Consider the following 8,827-nt stretch of genomic DNA (forward strand, 5'->3'; position numbering starts at 1 on the left):
AATCCATTCCGGCGTCCGGGAAAAATCCGAACCGGGTTTTCCAGGTTGCCGACTCCATTCCGGCCTCCGGGAAAAATCCGGTCCGGGTTTTCCAAATTACCGACTCCATTCCGGCCTCCGGGAAATGCCCGGTCCGGGTTTTCCAGGTTGCCGACTCCATTCCGGACTCCGGGAAAAGTCCGGTCCGGGTTTTGCAGGTTGCCGACTCCATTCCGGACTCCGGGAAAAATCCGGTCTGGGTTTTCCAGGTTGCCGACTCCATTCCGGCCTCAGGGAAAAATCCGGTCCGGGTTTTCCAGGTTGCCGACTACATTCCGGCCTCAGGGAAAAATCCGGTCCGGGTTTTCCAGGTCGCCGACTCCATTCCAGCCTCTGGGAAAAATCCGGTCCGGGTTTTCCAGGTTGCCGACTCCATTCCGGCGTCCGGGAAAAATCCGGACCGGGTTTTCCAAATTACCGACTCCATTCCAGACTCCGGGAAAAATCCGGTCCGGGTTTTCCAAATTACCGACTCCATTCCGGCCTCCGGGAAAAGTCCGGTCCGGGTTTTCCAGGTTGCCGACTCCATTCCGGCCTCCGGGAAAAATCCGGTCCGTGTTTTGCAGGTTGCCGACTCAATTCCAGCCTCTGGGAAAAGTCCGGTCCGGGTTTTGCAGGTCGCCGACTCCATTCCGGACTCCGGGAAAAATCCGGTCCGGGTTTTGCAACTTGCCAAATCCATTCCGGACTCCGGGAAAAATCCGGTCCGGGTTTTCCAGGTTGCCGACTCCATTCCGGCCTCCGGGAGAAATCCGGTCCGGGTTTTCCAGGTCTCCGACTCCATTCCGGACTCCGGGAAAAATCCGGTCCGAGTTTTCCAGGTCGCCGACTCCATTCCGGACTCTGGGAAAAATCCAGTCCGGGTTTTGCAGGTCGCCGACTCCATTCCAGCCTCCGGGAAAAGTCCGGACCGGGTTTTGCAGGTTGCCGACTCCATTCCAGTCTCCGGGAAAAGTCCGGTCCGGGTTTTCCAGGTTGCCGACTCCATTCCGGCCTCCGGGAGAAATCCGGTCCGGGTTTTCCAGGTCTCCGACTCCATTCCGGACTCCGGGAAAAATCCGGTCCGAGTTTTCCAGGTCGCCGACTCCATTCCGGACTCTGGGAAAAATCCAGTCCGGGTTTTGCAGGTCGCCGACTCCATTCCAGCCTCCGGGAAAAGTCCGGACCGGGTTTTGCAGGTTGCCGACTCCATTCCAGTCTCCGGGAAAAGTCCGGACCGGGTTTTCCAGGTTGCCGACTCCATTCCGGCCTCCGGGAAATGACTCGATCTTCTCGAGTGTGACCCGGCTAGCTCAGTGATGAGGTTTCTCTTCACTCGAGTTTTGAGCCAGCATATGTTTGTGAGATTCACTGATTTTCTTCAAGAATTCAAGTCTATAGAGCGAGTAAAGAAATCAGGGGGGGACTCTCTCTCTGGTTTGCATTCCACAGTTTATTTCTGTGAAGGGGAATCCAAGGGACGAGAGACCAAGGATTTGGGGTCTGGGGGGTCTCTTTTAGCAGGGTTTCTCGGAGGGAGGGAACATCAGAGAAAGAACCAATTATTTTTCTCAGTTAGTACATCTTACAAACTTTCTACAAATCAAGGTTACACACACCAAGATAAGAAATAACAGACACCAACTTCTTCAAATGCCCACAAAGGTGTAGGAGTATTCTCCACAGAGGGGCAGCGGAGGAGAGAGGGGGGGCTTGGTTTCCCGGCAACCCAGGGGGAAAAGAAAGGGAAGGGAAGGTAAGCCTGCCCTCCCAGCTTCCATAGCTCAGAGGCATTCTGGGACAGGAAAAACAGAGTTACAAACTTCCGTGTTGGAAAGAAGGGTTCTCTTCTCTCAACCCCGTGCTTTCCTGGGCTAAAGAAACTTCAAGCAGCTGGAAATGCCAGCAGGGTCCTCTCTTTACTCTATCCGGCCTCTCGCCGTGGGGCTGAGGAGAGAAACTTCAGTAACCATGGTAACCTGACACCAGGTAAACAGTTAGGAGAAAGAGAAGCTGGGGGTGGGGGGAGGATCACAAATAAAAGATGGGAAAAGATACATTTCAGGCTATCAACTACAACATCTCCCCCTAATTTTTTCCAAAAGAAGGAAGGGAACTTGGTTTTACTTCTTCAAACCAAGGGGAAGGGGTTTGGGGTGTATTGGGATTTGGGAATTCCACAGCATTTATCTGAGGTGCAGGAGAAATTAACTTGGTGGTAGTGGTAACACACCAACGTTGCAAAACAGAAAACATAATCAAAACAACAACAACAATTGCAAAAAACCCTAAAACAGTCCAGAAAACAGAAGACAGCCATCCCGAAAATCCTCCTCCTGAGAAAATGTCCACAAAACTGTCATGCTGGGGATGGTTTCTTCCTAAAATACAGGTTAACAAGGAACAAACAACATTAGCTGAATTCATCAATAAACAGATTCAACAATGGAAAGTCAGGGTAGAATGGAGAATCTGGATTTCCTTCTCCACCCAAATACCTGTTTGTTCTTTGAACTTCTGCCACTGAAATATCGGGGGGTCTTGTGGGGTGTTTTTCCATGTACGGTTTTACCCACCTCTGTGGGACCCACCGCAAACCCAGGGGTGTTGATACACAAGCGTATCCTCTTCCCCATGTCACTAATTTGTAGGGACCTTCAATTTTTCCACTATCAGGGTCTCTCATCCGCACTGGTGGATGTTCCTTGAGCTTGTGTTTGCCATGAGGGGAGAAATGCTTAACCACAGGGGGGTTTTGATCTTCCATAGAACAATTTAAAAAATTGAGAGTGAACAGGGCTTTGCATAATCTTTCCTGTGGTGTTAACTTTACTCTGTCTTTCCATTGATTTTTCAAAACTCGTTTGAGTGACTGGTGTGCTCTCTCTACTATTGCTTGACCTGTTGGAGAGTGTGGGATTCCTGTCTTGTGTCTCACTCCCCATTCCTGCAAAAATTCCTTAAACACTTTGGAAATATATGCTGGTCCATTATCTGTTTTAATTTCTTTAGGGATTCCTAGTACAGAAAAAGCTTGCAACAGGTGCTTTGTGGCATGCACACCTTTTTCTCCTGCATGGGCTGAGGCAAAAATTGCTCCCGAGAAGGTATCAATAGATACATGTACATATTTTACCTGTCCAAATTCAGGAATGTGTGTTACATCAGTTTGCCATACTTCACAGCTTTCAAGTCCCCTTGGATTGACTCCAGCACCCAGGGATGGCAGAGCTGAGTGCTGACAGTGGGGACATGTGGCCAAAATGGCTTTGGCTTGATCTCGTTTCAGATTAAACTGTCGAATCAGGCCTGGTACATTTTGATGAAACATTTCATGGCTTAATTTTGCCTGTTGAAACAGGTCAGGGAGTCTGGCCAGCCCAACAGGGGCAGCAGCCAGGGAATCAGCTCTGTCATTCCCTTCTGCTATGAAACCAGGTAATTCCATGTGCGACCGGGTATGCATAACAAAGTAAGGATGTTCTCGATGGGACACTGCATAAATCAGTTTTGAAAGCAATTCAAACAAAGTTCTGTTTGAGATCTCCTTGAGGACTGCATTTTCTGCTCTGGAAACCACTCCTGCTACATAGGCTGAATCAGTGACCAAATTGAATGGTTCTGAAAATCTCTCAAATGCTCTAACCACTGCTGCTAACTCAGCAATTTGAGGGGATCCTTCCACATAATCAACATCTGATTCCCACTGCTGCGTCTGAGGATCTTTCCAGGTCATTACTGACCTTCGGGATGCTCCAGAAGCATCAGTAAAAACAGTCAAAGCTTCAAGGGGCTTCTGACTCCTCTTATCTTTTGGTACCAAATGAAATTTTGAATTAAACAATTTGTGTGCAGGGGCATGAACTGAAATCTGCCCAGTAAAATTCTCCAGAGCAATTTGCAGGGTCTCTTGATTCCTCAAGAGGTGCTCAAACATTTCCCTGGTCATCTTCACTGAGGAGGTTTCTTCCTCAGAGAGGCTTAGGGGCAAATGTATACATGAAAAATCACAGCCAGCAAGTTCTCTCATTCTCAGCCTGGCCTTTCCAACCAGCTGGGCCATCAATTCCTGTGGCCTTGTAATATTTTTGGACCGATGGTGACTGAGAAAGACCCACTCAATTATTATCAAATGGTCTTTCTGGTCCTTGTCCCACTGAAAAATCAACCCCTGAAGGTGTGGCAATTTCCCCATTACAATAAATTTGAAAGGCAGCTCTGGATGGCATCTATGTGCCTGTCTCTTTTCCATCATACTGCTTACCTTCTCTAAAGCATCCCTGGCTTCTGGAGTCAGTGTCCTTGGAGCACTCAGCTCATCTCCCCCTTTCAATAAATTGAAAAGAGGGGCTAGGTCATCAGTGGCAATGCCTAGCCAAGGCCTAACCCAATTCAGTGTTCCACACAGAGAGTGCAAGTCGGCTAAGGTTTTGGGATTGCTGTTAAAAGCCAATTTTTGAGGAACAATTGTTTTTGCAGTGATTTCCAGACCTAGGTATTTCCAAGGAGGCATCTTTTGTACTTTTTCCTCCTGAAGGGTGAGTCCTGCAGTTGTTAAAACTTCGATCACCCGGTCCAGTGTGGACTGGAGCAATTTTTCCTGGGGGGCACACACTAGCACATCATCCATATAATGCAGGATAATGGCTTCCCCCACCTCAGCTCGCACAGGGGATAACAAGGTGGCAACATACCATTGGCAAATCACAGGTGAATTTTTCATCCCTTGGGGAAGGGATTTCCAATGAAACCTTCTCATTGGGGCTTCTCTGTTGAGGGAAGGCACAGAAAAAGCAAACCTGGAGGCATCTATAGGGTCTAGAGGAATTTTGAAAAAGCAATCTTTGATGTCAATCACAGCCAATTCCCAATCTTGAGGAAGCATGGCGGGAGACGGCATTCCTGGCTGAAGAGGTCCCATGTCTACAATGACTTTGTTAATTTCTCTCAGATCATGAACTAATCTCCACTTGTCTTTCCCTGGCTTTTTAATGACAAACACTGGGGAGTTCCAAGGGCTAAAAGTAGGTTCAATATTGCCTTGGGCCAATTGCTCATCTACTAACTCATTTAGCGCCTTTAATTTCTCTTTACTCAGCGGCCACTGGGGTATCCAAATTGGGGAATCTGTGGTCCATTCTAGTTTTTGGGTCTGGTGCTTCTCAGTGGCCGCAATCAAAAATCCTGAGGTGTTTTTGGAATGTGAATGCGGACTCCCCATTGGGACATGACATCTCTTCCCCACAGGGGAACCTGGAAATCAGTGACAATGGGGCGAATAGATGCTATTTGCCCATCAGGTCCTCTAATCTGAATGGGTTCCTTTGATATCTTGGCCAATTGGGCTCCCCCTATACCTTGGATGTGGCTAACCATCGGTTGCAGTTCCCATTGTGGTGGCCATCTCCTTTCAGGGATGACAGTCACATCTGCTCCTGTGTCTATCATGCCTGTCATTCCCATGCCTTCACTACCTTTCTTCAAATGGCATGAGATGATGGGTTTGTTTTCTCCCACTGCTTGAGCCCAGTAGATCTGAGGTGCTGCATCATCTACTGGGATCCCTGATGGAATGGGAATAGCTTGAGCAATTACCTGCCCTTGTGCCAGGTAGAATGGTGGGTTGATGCACCGTGCCAAAAGGATGAGTGCATCCAAGTCAGCTGAAAGAGTGACAGGAGAAATTTCAATCTCTGGGGGTGTGTTTTTTGTGTCCCCAATAACAAGAAACTTACAATTCAGGTCGGGGGTCAGTTTTTCCCTCAGTGGGTCAACGGAAACAACTGTCCAGTGGCGAGACCTAAAAAAATGATCTTTCACAGTAAACAATTTGAGAGGTAATTTTGGCTTCCAATCTTCATAACCCTTGATGTTATTTCGGTGGCAGAAGTCAGACCTGTGAGAAATGTCACGTTTAAGACTGTTATCACATTCAATTTTCCCTCCCCCTGTGACTTCTATTCCACTTGTGTCTCTGCGCGGAATAGACTCGCGCTGGGTATCTAGTTTTTTTGGTTCTGAGGACCCCCTCCCTTTTCCCGGTTTCCCTGCCCTTGCTTGTTAGGATATAGCACTTGGCAGAACTTTGCAAAATGTCCTGGCTGTCCACATCGATGACAGGTGAACGGTCCCTTTGGCTTGGCTGGCGATGGCAGAGTAGGTACAGTTGTGGCTGCAATCCTTCCTGGGGTTCTCTGGGAATCCTCAGTCCTTGGCATTGAAGTGCTGATTACATCCGTACACATCTCGATTAAAGTTGTCAAGGTCGGTGGTGGATCCTTCGGCAGCACCCGAATCAGAGCTTTGCAGGCTTCGTTCGCATTCACTCGAGCCATTTCCAACAGCAAGTCAGAGTGCAGGGTGGTATTCTGCACTTGTCTTTCAATCTGTACCTTTAATCTATTCACAAAATCTACAAATCTTTCATCAGAACGCTGTTTAACTTGAGCATAGGGAACAACAGATTCAGAAAGAGGAATACTGAAAAATGCTTTCTCTGCAGCTTTCTTTATTTTCTCTCTAACTCCTTTTGGCAAATTTTGGGCCTGGTCAACAGGTTCACTCCAATCACCTTCGCCACATAAGTGATTCATGGTAATTATTTTACCCCTTTCATCTAAAGCCTCAAAATCACTGCTCAGTAATTCTCCCAAAAGGGTTTTCAACAATTTTTTCCAAGCCCCTTCCCAGAGCAAATATTCTCCTGGGGATAGAAGGCAGGAAAACAAATCCTTCAAATCATGTGGGACCAATTGGTTGGAGGAGAGGGTTGCCTTTAAAAGACTTTTAAAAAATTGGCTTTCCTTTCCAAACTCCTTTGCTGCTTTGCATAATTCCATTTTCAATTGAAATGACATTTCATTCCATTCTGGTAATGTTCCTCCCCTCCCATAAGTTACAGGTGCTGCAAAGAAGGCAGGTCTCTGTTCCTGGTTTGTCCCTTCACCCCCTCCCTTCCCCACTCTGTGTGAGCTGGAGGGAGTGACCTGGGAGCCAGCAGCAGAGAGAGGGCAGGCGGGGTTGCAGGGGGGGTAGGAGGGGTCAGGGGCAGGGTGCCTTGGGAGGGAGACACCCCTGAGGGGTGGGGCGGAGGCAGAGGAGGGAGGGTCTGGAGGACCAGGAGGGGGGAGGTCTTGGGGGAGGAAAGGGTTGAAGGGGGGAGGGGAAACAAAGGGATTGTGGGAAGAAGAAGCAACTTGGGGGTCGACCATGTGCTCACCACCATTTTGAAGTTCCTGGGCCCTTTGTGTAACACTTGGGGGGAGACTCCCCGTGTGGTCTCCTCCATTTTGTGTACCCAAAAGACCACCAGGAATAAAAGGAGAGGAATATTGAGGGTAAAGAGGGGTAGGAGAGGGAGCTGGGATGGGTTTTAGGGAAAGGTTTCCAACAGCTTGGCCAGAGCTACTGGAACAGGGGTGCTGAGAGGACTCTCCCAGCTTAGGGTAACAGGGTTGAGGTAAAGAAACAGGGTTATCAGGGTTAGGATTGGATAACCTTTTTTCTTCTTTTTCAATAAGGGTTAGTCTAATCAAAACAAACAAATGGATTACTTTCTCTGCTGAACTATCTCCAGCATTCACAGATTCAGTCAATTTTGTCCCCACTCTGTTCCAAAAGGAAACAGAAGTTATATCTGCAGGAGACACTTGAGGAAAATTTAAAAAAACCCAATTCACTAATTTTTTCACCTTTTTCTTAGAAAACGGTTTCTCTCCAATTTGCAAAATGCCAATCACTTGATTAAAAATCCCCCTTTGTGCTACAGACAGTCTTGCACCCATCTCTGTGATCTCACCTGTCCGTTGCAGCTATTTCACCAACGGCTCCAAACTGCTCTGCATCCAGAAGTTTCACCTGGGATGGGACTCTTCTCTCACCCACTCCCTCTTCACCACTTCCCCCCTTTGGGGAATTCAGTCTTCTGAATGCTCCTGCCGTTGTCTCGCTCTCAAAAGCAGCCCCTCGGTGCTTAGGGGTTCTTGCTTTTCTCCCCAGCACGTCTTCCACTTAGAACAGCGAAGAGACACTTCTGGGGTAGATGTCGTCCCAGCGGTGGTCAGAATCTCACCTTCCGTGGTTCTTCTGTCCCCTTCATTGAGGGACAGGCCAGCCCCACGTTGGGCGCCACCTGACTCGATCTTCCCGAGTGTGACCCGGCTAGCTCAGTGATGAGGTTTCTCTTCACTCGAGTTTTGAGCCAGCATATGTTTGTGAGATTCACTGATTTTCTTCAAGAATTCAAGTCTATAGAGCGAGTAAAGAAATCAGGGGGGGACTCTCTCTCTGGTTTGCATTCCACAGTTTATTTCTGTGAAGGGGAATCCAAGGGACGAGAGACCAAGGATTTGGGGTCTGGGGGGTCTCTTTTAGCAGGGTTTCTCGGAGGGAGGGAACATCAGAGAGAGAACCAATTATTCTTCTCAGTTAGTACATCTTACAAACTTTCTACAAATCAAGGTTACACACACCAAGATAAGAAATAACAGACACCAACTTCTTCAAATGCCCACAAAGGTGTAGGAGTATTCTCCACAGAGGGGCAGCGGAGGAGAGAGGGGGGGCTTGGTTTCCCGGCAACCCAGGGGGAAAAGAAAGGGAAGGGAAGGGAAGCCTGGCCTCTCAGCTTCCATAGCTCAGAGGCATTCTGGGACAGGAAAAACAGAGTTACAAACTTCCGTGCTGGAAAGAAGGGTTCTCTTCTCTCAACCCTGTGCTTTCCTGGGCTAAAGAAACTTCAAGCAGCTGGAAATGCCAGCAGGGTCCTCTCTTTACTCTATCCGGCCTCTCGCCGTGGGGCTGAGGAGAG

General features: G+C 48.3%; 1 long non-coding RNA gene across 1 annotated transcript; it reads right to left on the minus strand.

The window, feature by feature from the left end:
- Nucleotides 1-5,752: 5,752 nt before the first annotated feature.
- LOC147655078 (uncharacterized) lies at nucleotides 5,753-8,148 on the minus strand. Its single transcript, XR_015283767.1, has 2 exons — nucleotides 7,817-8,148; nucleotides 5,753-6,430 (listed from the first exon to the last, which is right to left on the minus strand). It is a non-coding gene; the product is annotated as an uncharacterized LOC147655078 (long non-coding RNA).
- Nucleotides 8,149-8,827: the final 679 nt, after the last annotated feature.

The sequence above is a fragment of the Cyanistes caeruleus genome, chromosome 2 (assembly GCF_971803275.1).
Source record: "Cyanistes caeruleus chromosome 2, bCyaCae1.hap1.1, whole genome shotgun sequence".
Classification (NCBI taxonomy): domain Eukaryota; kingdom Metazoa; phylum Chordata; class Aves; order Passeriformes; family Paridae; genus Cyanistes; species Cyanistes caeruleus.